The 14,069-nt window shown below is 34.3% G+C and overlaps 1 protein-coding gene across 4 annotated transcripts in view; it reads left to right on the top strand.

The window, feature by feature from the left end:
* LOC121322316 (speckle-type POZ protein-like B) overlaps positions 1-1,167 on the top strand; it is a 26,991-nt gene extending 25,824 nt beyond the window's left edge. For all 4 annotated transcript variants that reach the window (XM_041262107.1, XM_041262109.1, XM_041262110.1 and 1 more), the window contains one exon: positions 1-1,167. This exon is cut by the window's left edge and continues 1,010 nt beyond it. The gene's annotated coding sequence lies outside the window, so the exon portion shown is untranslated.
* Positions 1,168-14,069: the final 12,902 nt, after the last annotated feature.

The raw sequence follows: 14,069 nt of genomic DNA on the forward strand, positions 1-14,069 counted from the left end.
AGACCAGAAAGACCATGTAGAACTGGAAATGTATGGACTGCTGTAATAACCTGGTAGTGGTATACAGTTGTTTTTTTTTTTTTGTTTGTTTTGTTTTGTTTTTTGTTTTTTAATTCATCCTCTGTCTTGTGTCCATTTGTAAGATAACAACTTTTGTTTAATGGAAGTTAGCCAAATCGGTGACTGTGTTTGAACAGTTTGCTTTCAGATGTGTTTTTAGTTTATTAAGACACTGAAAATATAAAAAAATAACTTGCATTATGGGAATTATCTTAATTCTGGTTAGTACGTCCCAGGTAAGCCAGTGGTTTAAAATGTAGGTTTGTTTACCTTATGTACGTTAAGTTTGTTTAATACTCAGTCATGCTTTTTACATATTTTTGTTGCTTTCTTATCAAGATAAAATGCAGGCCCAGTTATTACTAGTGAACTTATTTAACCTTGACCAATATACTATGTGGCCGGATTCAATATGGTCTAGAAGCTACACATTTATCAATGACAAAACTGATATAAAGTTATGTAGTAAAAGGCATGTAACATCTCAATCTATGGATTTTTATTTTCTTCCAGGACTAGGAACAGTGTTTTTTTTTGTTTGTCACACATTGTATATTATGTTATTCATTTAAGTGACTGGCTCCGAGTGTGACATTCTGTATGCCCTTTACCCCAGTAAAGAATAAAAAGCTGTAGCCCAATTACCTGGATTTGTATGGGCGCAAGAGCTTATTTATTTATTTTTTTGTTTTGTTTAGCCATAGTGCCAGAATTGCTACAAATCTTTAGGATGCTGAGCATCTGTTTCCTGGTGGTAGTAAAAAATACAGCTGTGGGTTTACTTTATATTAAGCAATTTTTCTTGGGTAACACAGAATGGAGTTTAACCCCAGTATAAGTTATAGTTTATTAAAGGTAAATTTTAAAATACTACTGTTTCATAAAAGGCTTAATTACACACATACTGGTATAAAAAAGTATTCAAATTAAACATGTACACATAATTTAACTGAAACCCAACTGGTAAAGACACATTTTAGAAAGTCTTATTGATGTGAAAACTGATTTTATTGAATATTGGAGCTATATGAATGTAATCTTAAAGGGTACATAAGGACCTTTTTATTTTATTGTGTTACATGTTCCCATGTGTTGCTACAAACTGTTTACGTACGGTGTGTGTTTTCTTTTTTTTTTTTTTTTTTTTTTTTTTTTTTTTTTTTTTTTTTTTCTTTAAACTTTTTAGATTGCATTCCCTACCTCAAGATGGCTTCACATGTACCTGTATGGACTTCTCTTAGAACTACATTTCCCATCATCCTCCTGCTCACATATGTAACTGAGATGGATTTACCACTATGTAACTGATGATGGGAAATGTAGTTCTGAGAGGTCCATCCAGGTACATGTGAAGCCATTGAGGCTGGGAATGCAATTTTAAAAAGTGGTCAATGTTAAAAAAAAAAAAATAATAATTAAAACAATACACACACCTTAACTATACAGTTGTAGCACCACAATGGAACATGTAACACAATAGAATACATAGGTCCTTATGTACCCTTTAATTGTTATAAACACTTCAAGTAAAATGTCCTGAATTAAAAGGATATAAAGAAAGGATTCTAAGCTACAACATTAAGTAAGTAAGTTTACACGGTTGGTTGTGTCATGAAGTAACTTAATCATCACTTTCCTCACAATATTACAAAGTACAGTATTTGCTGCAGTAGCTTGTCTTTTTATTAGAATAATATTTAATAGAATAGCTTTGGTGGTCTCTTACATGTGTTTATATTGGAAAAATAAAGAGTTTAAAATGACTGTCATTTGAGATTTTAATTGCGGTAGAAAACGGGACGGGGGGATTTCATTGAAGGAAGCTGAAGTGGCCAATGCCATTAATTCAGAATGGACTACAAGATAGTTTGTCAGGGAGTTCATAATTGGTGTAAAGATTCGAGCTTTGCCATGTATTAGTAATATACCAGTTGACACACATATTTACATATGAGGGCTATAGAGGACAAATACATTCTGTTAAAGATTTACTGTTTCTCTATTTCACTTAATGGTATAATGTGAACTAGCATTACTTTTTTTTTTTTTTTTTTTTTTACAATCCGGTTGGCATTATTTAGGTCTTTTATTAGTGGGCTCACATGTAAATAACCTCTTGTTTATCCCTCTATGTAGGTGTTTTCTACATTGTTTTGGTGGACTTCATTTTTTATATTGCATTTGCTGATGCCTTCTTTAGCTGGTTGTCCATGACCAAACAAATTTCTCTATGATTCAGCACTGCTCTACACCCATTTATTGTAATCCATGTACACTGAACAAAAATATGAACGCAACTTGTAAAGTGTTGGTCCCATGTTTCATGAGCTGAAATAAAAGATCCCAGAAATTTTACATACGCACAAAAAGCTTATTTCTCTCAAATTTTGTGCACAAACTTGTTTACATCCCTGTTAGTGAGCATTTCTTCTTTGCCAAGATAATCCATCCACCTGACAGGTGTAGCATATCAAGAAGCCGATTAAACAGTATGATCATTACACAGGTGCACCTTGTGCTGGGGACAATAAAAGGCCACTCTGAAATGTGCAGTTTTGTCACACAATGCAACAGATGTCTCAAGTTTTGAGGGAGCGTGCAACTGGCATGCTGACTGTAGGAATGTCCACCAGAGCTGTTGCCAGAGAATTGAATGTTCATTTCTCTACCATAAGCCGCCTCCAACGTTTTAGAGAATTTGGTAGTACATCCAACCGGCCTCACAACCACAGACCACGTGTAACCATGCCAGCCCAGGACCTCCACATCCGGCTTCTTCATCTGCAGGATCTTCTGAGACCAGTCACTCGGACAGCTGATGAAACTGTGGGTTTGCACAACCGAATAATTTCTGCACAAACTGTCAGAAACCGGGGAAGCTCATCTGCGTGATCGTCGTCCTCACCAGGGTCTTGACCTGACTGCAGTTCAGCGTCGTAACCGACTTCAGTGGGCAAATGCTCACCTTTGGTGGCCACTGGCACGCTAGAGAAGTGTGCTCTTCATGGATGAATTCCAGTTTCAACTGTACCGGGCAGATGGCAGACGGTGTGTATGGCGTCGTGTGGGCGAGCGGTTTGCTGATGTCAACGTTGTGAACTGAGTGCCCTATGGTGGCGATGGGGTTATGGTATGGGCAGGTATAAGCTACGGACCATGAACACAATTGCATTTTATCGATGGCAATTTGAATGCACAGAGATACCGTGACGAGATCCTGAGGCCCATTGTCGTGCCATTCATCCGCCGCCATCACTTCATGTTTCAGCATGATAATGCACGGCCCCATGTCGCAAGGATCTGTACACAATTCCTGGAACCTGAAAATGTCCCAGTTCTTCCATGGCCTGCATACTCACCAGACATGTCACCCATTGAGCATGTTTGGGATGATCTGGATCAACGTGTACAACCACTTATTCCAGTTCCCGTCAATATCCAGCAACTTCGCACATCCATTGAAGAGGAGTGGGACAACATTCCACAGGCCGCAATCAGCGGCCTGATCAACTCTATGTGAAGGAGATGTCGCGCTGTATGAGGCAAATGGTGGTCACACCAGATACTGACTGGTTTTCTGATACCTTTTTTTTTTTTTTTTTCACGCCCCTACCTTTTTTTTTTTTTTTTTTTTTTTTTTTTTATCTGTGACCAACAGTTGCATATCTGTAATTCCAGTCATGTGAAATCCATTGATTAGGGCCTAATGAATTTATTTCAATTGACTGATTTCCTTATATGAACTGTAACTCAGTTAAATCTTTGAAATTGTTGCATGTTGCGTTTTATATTTTTGTTCAGTGTAATACCTTCCAAAAAAGAAAAAAAAAAACATTTTGTAAAATAAATCTGTAACAAATGACTCAGGGATACAGATTTGTCACTGAAAGCACATCTCATTGTTAACGGTAATGTGCACATTTCAACTAGTAATTAAGATTTCTGAACCTTAAATTGACCTTTTGCTTTAAAGTAAATTGTACTAATAATAAAATAGCACATACAGTACATGTACCAAAAAATGTCTGAGACACTGTGCTTTTATGATGCTGTGTATTATGTAGAGATGGTGTGTTTTATGTTTTTCTTTTATTTATTTTTTTAAACATTGATAATGTCCTTTATCATTAACATTGCAATTGCTTTTCTTATGTTGGTAAATTTATTTATTATGTATCAATGATATTTTGCAAGTCTTACATTGTTAAAAAAAAAAAAAAAAAAAAAAAAAAAAAAAACTTTGTTTAAAACTGTATTCCTAATCAAATGCACTAATTTGTATCAACCTTTATTTAAATAGCTTATATTTTTGGTGATATCTGGTTTGGAACTGATGTGAAGCATGTATGTCCTTTTATAAATTGAGAACCCTGTCACTGAAATTATGCAGTACAAAAAGAACAACACAGCTATATAACAAAGTACAGTATATTTGCTGTACTCCCTTGTCTTTTTATTATAATAATATTTAATAGAAGCGCTTTGATGCTGTGTGTGTGTATAGATATATAAACCAAGGTCAAGGATTCCACACTGAAATTAACAATGATGGATTGCAAGACTAAAACAATTCTGCAGGATTTCTTCAAGCCCTCAAAAAGTCAAAATCAAGGCTTTATTGAGAGCCATCCTTTAGCAGTCTCACAGTAAAGTGATAAAGTACAGAAATTTGTATGAAATCTTCCTTGTTTCCAGTCAGATAGGCAACGTGTGGGTTGCATTGGGATTGTATTTCACTGAATTGTAAAGAAAATATATCAAAAACTAAAATACATAAATAAAAGCCAAGAAAAGTTGTCATTTACAGTATTAAGGACATGTATTATTATTATTGTTGTTATTATTATTATTAAGAGGTACAGACTGTGATGTATGACCAAACCTTTAAAAATAGGCCATCTACATAAGCATATAATGTAAAGTAGGTAAATAAGGAGTTCTGAAATAATCCTTTTGTTGACCAGACTATATTTTGGATATCAAGTGTGTCTTGCTGTACAAATAACAATTGAATATAACCAATCTTCCACTGACTCCTTATGCATTGAACTGTGAAAGTTCTCATCAACCCTGATCACAGTACAAAGTGCTTTCAGTGCTCAAGCAGGACAGCAAGTGTGACCATCTACAGCTGATCACATTAGAGTGTACTTTCCTTTAAAGTACACAAGCAGACAGATGACAAATGATAAAAGATGATAGCGAAGACAATAAGGTTTCAGTGGGATTTAGTTTTTACTTTTTTAGGTACATTACAGATTAATACATGGAATTCAAAGTATTCTACATTGGACACTTGATATTTGGTTAAGATCACAAATTTACTTAAAGGCTTTTTCAGTACAATAAAATGTAGTCATACAATTAAAATGTTGCTGTGGCTTGACTAAGGTGACCACTGAACATCCTCCTTTCAAATTTTAACTCATTAAGTTGTCAGAATTGTCTGTAGACTTGCAATAACTATACTGATGTACATGTACAGAATACAAATAGATACTAACTTTGCCATTTTGTGCCAAGGTGTCACTAGCATTTTTTCTCAAAAGAGAAAAAAATAGAAATAAACAATTTAAGAATGCATAAGAGTCCTTGAATTAAATTATTGAGCTATTCTCCCTTCAGAAAAAAATGGTGCTAATAACACTTAACTGGTTTTGTGAATTCCTCCATTGGCTTAATTATACATATTGTAGTATTAGTATTATTATTATTATTATTATTATTATTATTTTTATCATTTAGTTTTTTACTCTACTAGTCACATGCATCGTACACACACACAGCCTAAATATGATTGTGAGTTTACCTTTTGCTCTTTATACGGTTTAAGTACACACACACACACAGTTCTATTGCAAAAGGCAGCGACAACTGCACTAGTTAACCCTGTTCAAGCAAGTAGTGAGTTTGGTTATTACTTCAGTTTGGTTAGTTCATGTGCAGCAACTGTGTGTGTGTGTGTGTGTATTAAAACTGCACTAAACAATCTCAATAGGTGCTCAGTGGATTTCTGCATAAGTAATGATGTCATCATTTGTCAGACATTTCCGTGTGATAAACATTGCTACCAACCGCAGACTCACTTGGTCCAAAGAAGAGACCAAAAAATATATAAATATTTGGTTTAAAGAAGGGGTCCAGGCTGAGCTGGATGGCAGCAAACAACATTTATTTAGTGCAGAAAAAGCAAAACGCTGCTGGCTTTGCACAAAAGAGCATAGCTGCGCTTGACAAGCTCTCGATCGATTACGTACTGTACTTTTTTCCAAAAGCATGAACAAAAACACAGCCTCCATGCTGCCGCCACACAAACCTAAGGACTGTCGAGTAATGATGGTCCGAGTTCAACTGTTAGTTTAAACAAGGAGTGCGCTCATTTCAGTAATGAAAGGAGTGTGTGTACAACAAACAACTGCAGCGAGTGCAGTTTCTTAATACAGTGCAGTGTGTGTGTATGAGGCCTTACTATTGTACATAATTAATTTAAAACTGGGAGTAAATAATTTGTCTGCCAGACTTTTTATGCAAAAATCCACTGGGAGATTTCAGATATCAGTTTAAGCATCCCCATTAGGGGAGCATGTATGAATTTGCAAATTGTTCATCAATGCTGCTGCCACTACAATTGCTAATATATCACAAAACATTATAGTTTGCTACTTCATATTTTCAATGCTATGGAAACCAACTGGGCAAAAACAGCACTGTTCATTTGTGACCTAAGATGGCTGCCATAGTGGGGTGACCTAACATTTCAAGGTATTTGCTTCATACTCTATGCATAATTGTTTTCTGTGATATCGGTCAAGTTTGATTGTGGGCATATAGGGTGGGACCTCCCAAACTCACCCATGAAGATCTGCCTGATTATTTAAACATCTGATTCTTATGAGTATCCCCTTAAATGAGCTGATAAAACCAGGGGTTCACTTACTTTTTCACACACCCTGAATCTTAATTACTCATTGTTTGCCTGATTCATACATCATTTTGTTTCAAAAGACATGGAATTGGTTAATATAAACACTACTGGATATTTAAGAAAAAACTGGTTTTGATTCAAGAATTCAAGGCGGCTAGCATGGTAAAACTATGGATTTTTTTATCTGCAGTGTGTGTATGTGTATGTATATATATATGTATATATATATATATATAATATATATATATATATATATATATATATATATATATATATATATATATAATTTTTAGTAATTTTTAGTTTTAAATAAAAAGTTGCAAGGGTATAAGGGTATAAGCTGTCATGCTGCAGGTTTTCCTCAAGGACTTTTCTGTACTTTGCTTCATTCATTTTCCTTTCTATCCTGACAAGTGCCGCAGTCCCTGCCGATGAGAAACATCCCCATAACATGATGCTGCCACCACCATGCTTTACAGTAGGGATGGTGTTCTTTGGGTAATGCGCTGTGTTGGGTTTGTGCCAAACATAACGCTTTGCATTTAGGCCAAAAACTTCCATTTTAATTTTGTCAGACCACAAAACTTTTTGCCACATGGCTACATAATCTCCTGAATGTTTTTTTGCATACTTCAAACAGAATTCAAGGATGGGCTTTCTTGAGTAACGGCTTCCTTCTTGCCACCCTACCATAGAGGCCAGATTTATGGAGTGCTTGGGATATTGTTGTCACATGTACACTTTGACTTTGGCCTCTTTGTAGCCTCTCTGATCAGTCTCCTTCTTGCTCGGTTATCCAGTTTGGAGGGAAGGCCTGATCTAGGCAGGGTCTTGCTGGTTCCATACACCTTCCAATTCTAAATAATCGCCTTGACTGTGCTCCAAGGGATATTTAAAGCCTTTGATATTTTTTTGTACCCATCCACTGATCTGTGCTTTTCAACAACTGTGTCCCGGAGTTCTTTTGAAAGCACCTTGGTGCTCATGGTTGAATCTTTGCTTTGAAATGCACTACCCAGCAGAGGGAACCTACAGGAACTGCTGAATTTACCCTGAAATCATGTGAGTCACTACAATTTAACACAGGTGGAGGCCGCTTAACTTGGTGTGTGATTTTGAAAGCGATTGGTTACACCAGAGCTAATTTAGGATTGCTATTACAATGGGGTGGACACTTATCCAACCAAGCTATTTCAGTTTTTATTTTTAATTAATTGTCTACAAATTTCTAGAATATTTTTTTCACTTGGAAGTTGTGGGGTAGGATGTGTAGATAAATAAAGAAACAAAAAACAAAAAACAAAAAAAATTTTAATGCATTTTAATTCCAGGCAATAAGGCAACAACAGGTAAACATTTTGAAAGCAGTTGTAGACTTTCTATAGGCACTATATATATATATATATATATATATATATATATATATATATATATATATACACACACCAGTGCATAAGAACAAGAAGTTTGTGCCAATGAAAGATCAGAGAGATGATGCCTGTAGTAAAGTACATTCCTCAATTAGCAAGGTTACTTACTAGAAGGGGGTGAGAAAGTAACTGACTCAATTACCAGTAATATAAGACACCTGGTATATATCACATACTGAGAGAATGTCAGCGTGTTTCCAACAAATTTACACCATTTGCTAATTGGATTGATAGAACTGAATCGTAAAGGGAAGTAGTAATGTGCATTACTGTTCTTTTAAATGAATACAATTATTCTGGTAACACTATTCATTATTTGAACATGTAAGAAATGAATAATTCTGTCATTAACCCTGCTTATATGAATCGTGTACAATTGTTCTGGTACTGACAATAAGAACCGTTTCTCATTACATTTTACTCCTTAACAACAAGTATGGGACAGAGGGTAATTCTGTTTGTATTGTGTCTTTTTTAATTCAGCTGAATGACAAGATACTGTGTTAGGAACCATCATAACTTAACAAGAATGGTATTTTAGTATGTTAGGTTGTATGTATTTCAATGTATTGATGTTGGTACATTATGGAAAACTATAATACATCACCCACATAAAATTTTTCGGTAGTCGAAAGTTTCAGTAAGGTCAGCATTTCATCAAGTTATCGATTACTGGAAGGTTTTGTAAAGTTCAGAAAGTTTCAGAAATATTAGGTAATAAACATCTGTAAGGCATGACCTTATTTGGTCATTGTAATGAACTATTGAAGTCTGTTCTTCTGCAGGATATATGAGCAGCCCTGAGTGTGAACTAAACAGTATTTCCATGGAGTTGATTCCAACCTACAAAGTACTTTATATATTCCACTGGGGAAGGCTTTATAAATAGGGCTTCTGTTTTTCAGGTTTTATTAATTGTATATTTCGGTGCTTATTTTTAGTTATCTTCATTTGTTATGTAATTTTTTTTTTTTCTTCGGGTTTTTCGTTTTTGATATACTGTATGAAATTTCTGTTTTCGGTTACTTTTTAAAATGCTTGAGCGTTTTTTTTTTTTTTTTGTTTGTTTGTTTTTTTTTTTTTTTTGTCAAAATATGTACGGTAGTAATTCGGCAAAACTTGCACACTTCAGTACCTTCTTTCCTTTGCTGTCTTCCACAACGAAATCCCGATGGTCACGGGCACATTCTTCTGGGGTTTTTGTCTGGGCATTTTTGTACATTTCGCTACAATTCTATTTTAAGTCCTCCGTATCATAACTGTAACACAGTTTTAAATCCCGCTAACGAGCCTCCATCCTGATTGTAATCTCGTTTTAAACCTCGCAAGCGGAGTCTCCCATAGCAATTTAGGAACGTGTTGTCACTCAGCAGTTGGGGCGGGTTTTAAGTATTAAGTATTTTAAGTATTATTTTGGAAAAACGAATTAATGAGAGATGCAAGTCAGGAAGGCGGGACATTGCCCAGCAGCACTGGAAAATGTATTTTTTGTTATCTTTGTAGTAGGTTTTATTTTTTAATGGTTAAAGGGTATAGTTAATGTGAATTGATTAACAATTTCATGTTTTTCCAGAGTTTTCCAGTGTTTATTGGCTATCCACCAATTTATTTATTTATTTATTTATTTTTGTGTGTGTGTGTCATGGGTGTTTTATCGGGTTTTATCAGTTAAAACCGAAAATCAAAAGCCCTATTTATAAGATAAATACCTCTTCACTTATCTTGGAGGTTGGTCCCTCTGTAACAATCCCAGTTGTCTAGGAGTGTTTCTGGTAGGTGTCTCCATTAAGAAAATACACCTGTTCTGGTAAATACAAAATTGGAGATATTGTTCAACAGTGATAACAGTATCCCCATTACTTACTGTACATCCACAGTATGCATTGGCAATTACTTGTATCTTGAATAGAAGCAAAGCATTTCTCACAGGAACTGGCATTCAAGTGAAAAACATCGCACCACCCCAAATGATGCACCAACCACTACATTTTGGAAAAAAATGAAACATGTTCATCCAACAGTAAGTTGTTTTTGTTCATGTAAATGAAAATTCAGGTAAGATCAAATGGAGTAGTATGTACACTCAAATATCTAAAGATCAAAATCCTTGTAGGAGGGAGGCAGCAGATTTTAAAACGTAATTAGTCATCGAGGGACACTTCCTAGCCATTTTATATTTTGCTACTATGAACTTTTAACAAAACATGTTAAGTAATTGTCACGGATAAAAGGAAAGCTGGAACCTGAGTAACAATATCTGCACAGTGAATTGGGAATAGACACTTAGTACATCATAACCAGAATAGTGTTAACAAAACAAATCAGTCTCCCTGAAGGGGTCAATAATTTGATCTGTTTTTAGATCTATTTATTTATTTCAGATTTATATTATTAAAATATTGGGTTTTCAGTTTATCAGTTACTTCATACTGGTATCTATCTATCTATCTATCTATCTATCTATCTATCTATCTATCTATCTATCTATCTATCTAGCTAGCTATATGTTAGTAACAGCTTTCTTTCTCCATTCTATTTCCCGTTCCCTATTGTTTTTCATTGCCACAATCTCAGAAACTGATCCTTTTGAGATTTGCAGGATGGTCATAATGTCAATATGCCTCAATGCTTCTGTTGGGAGACAAAAAAAAACAAACATTCATAACCATTTTGAAGGATACCATCTGTCAAGGGAGAATGCTGCATTCAGCTGTTTTTACTTTTACATTAATGATGATCTCTGTACAGTCAATACCTGTTAATATAATACAAAAATATGCTTTCCTATTTGATTTGGTATGCAGACCGAATCAATATAAAATTACATGCAAAAAAGAAAGGAAGGAAGGAGTGGGTTGCAGACATTTTGTATGCATGTGAGTTAATATAAACTATAAGACACTTTGTTTTAAATCTCTATTTTGTTTGTTGATTTCAATATACGGGTACCTCAGTTACAGAGTACAATGTTTTGTGTTTATTTGGTTTATAATAATTTAACAATAAATATGTAAGAGGTTGCATACACTCACAATTAGCAAATTAATGAATGTCACTGTGTGGATAAAAGTGTAGGGCTTTTCACATCTCCTTACAATCCTGAGGGACAGAACACCTGCCAGATTCCCTCCATTAAAACAGGTTTCTGGATAAGCAGGTGTGTCAAACAGGAAATTCAAAATGTTACATTTATGGAAATGTATCTGGTATACAGTACTGTAGCGTCGGTCAAGCACACCAGGCTGGGAGTAACTCTCTGCTGTCGATTCTATGGGAACGCCGCCCCTGGTGGGCTTACTGTGTGTGTGAATGGTGGGAGGTTATGTAAATTAATCACTGTAAATACCAGCCAATGAGCGATAAGAAAGAACCTATATAAACGCGGCCTGCACGCTGCATGTATGTGTTTGATACCAAGGAGTGCAAAAGAGCTAAATTCATTATTGCTGAAAGAGCTAACAATTAAAAAGCCCTTGTTAGAGCTAAAGAAATATCCTAGTAGCGTCTTCATTTCCTTCACTGAGAACCCAATGCACGCGGTCGTTACAGTATGTTCACACAAGAAGCCACTTGCCATCGGAGAACAATTACTGTTTTAAATTGCTGGTGATGTTATAACTTCAAACACTTTGTTCACACTGAATCCTTAACTCTTAGTCATTTTCTTTGTAAATATCTTTTACTTCTGATTATTTGTTAAGGTGAACTGAAATGGATTTCTGTAATAATTGTAAGTATTTTATATGCCTAGACATGGAATCCACTATAAAAGCTAACTACCTTTTGTCACAATCTGAACGTAAACAAAAAAATCTATATGAATAGATTGGAAACATAGACAGTAAGCCTCCAAGCAATATGTTCTGTTTTAATTGTCATGATGTAATTAAAATGAAATTGTTATGCAGACAGAATTCTAAAATAACTACCCCATCCCAGTATAAACATGTTTATATATCTGAAATAACTTCGATAAACTACATACTTATATTTCCTTTTAAATCATGGTAAAGTTTAATAATGAGTTGGGCGCCATTCCAGGAGGTAATTTGTTACTCAAAACACAATTATTAATTTTGTACGATTTCACTGTAGTTTGGTTCAATACAAATTCTCTGGAGATTGAACTATAAAAACAGAGAGCTCTTCTTATGCTTTCTATCACTCTTTATATTCCACTCTTTTTATCTAAAGCAGCCCACAAACCCTACATTTGTTGCTGTCATGTAAATATACTGTAGGAAACACAAACCTTTGACAATGTTTATTTTACCTTTAAACGTATTAAAAATGAAATAAAATATAAACATGCTTAACCATAACAGGGTTAATTTATTCATGTGATATAATATTATTTTCTTCTGTTTTTGAACCTAAGATTTGGCAAGTTACTTTTAATATGTATAGTGTATTGCTTTCCTTGTCTCAAAAAAAAAAAAAAAACACTTTATACATCACACTTTTTTTACACAATCAATTTTAAACACAAAATCTAAAAGCAACAGAAGATTTAAGAAAAAAAATTGATATATTTTCACAAGGCATTATGAACCATGAGTATGTTTTCATTTGCATATGTTATATAAAATATTAACAAATAATATATATAGGCTTGAGTTATTTTTTAAAAGAAATTCCTGAATATTCCAGTTTATTTGGAAACCTAAAGAACATGTTTTCGTTTGCATACATCATATGAATTAATAAAAAAAAAATCACAGTGTTGAGCCTTATCTTTTAAAGAAATTGTTTAATACAACTTCAAAGGATCTAGTCTCGTTTTCCAGGGTTTAATTCATCACACATATTATTCACAGAGCAAAGTATAGTGTTTCATTATAAATTCACAGAGAGTTCAGACAATAACCATTAAGAACACATTACATTACAATAGGGTTCGTGAATTCTGGAAAACCAAACTCAAGATAACCAGCAGACACAAATTTATTTTAGCCAGAAAAAAATAAAAAATAAATTAAACACAGCATAAAAGGGTCATTGTGATTCTTCTGCTCAAACGGAACATTGACACAATCTATAAAGAAACACTAAAGTGGTTTTATGTAATACTACAAATTTTACTTTAACATTCAAAATATTATTTTATACATTTCAGCTGTAATAATAATTTGATATATTTATTTGTACTGGTTATAAACAATTTAATAAAAATCATCATAAGTCTAATGCTGTTGGAGAAAAATGGTCAACAATACAATTTTCTGATATCTCAGGAGACCAACAGTTAAGACGAAATCTAAATGATATCACAACTTATTGGACTTTTTTTTTTTTTACCAACTACCAACTATCAACTTTTACTGTTAATCTGTAAATTCACAGATGAAGACAAATTGTGCATAACTCTGATGCATAGAAGATTATAACGTAAAAAGAAATGGGTCATTATTGGATCACAATCATTGTATGGACACTGTATGATATCTACAGTATATTGTATTTACAGGTATATTCAAACCCCCCCACCATGCCCCGCCCCGAGGCTCTGAACTAATATTAATGGTAATACTGTCAAAATAGCGGACGTAATGAAATAAGCAAGCTTTGTCATAGACTTCCTCTTGACTGTGTGGCCCAGCGGATGAAATGTTAAATGCATGTCCTAATGTAAGTGACTCTGCACATAATGCACA

Source organism: Polyodon spathula, chromosome 10 (genome assembly GCF_017654505.1).
Source record: "Polyodon spathula isolate WHYD16114869_AA chromosome 10, ASM1765450v1, whole genome shotgun sequence".
NCBI classification, from domain to species: Eukaryota; Metazoa; Chordata; class Actinopteri; order Acipenseriformes; family Polyodontidae; genus Polyodon; species Polyodon spathula.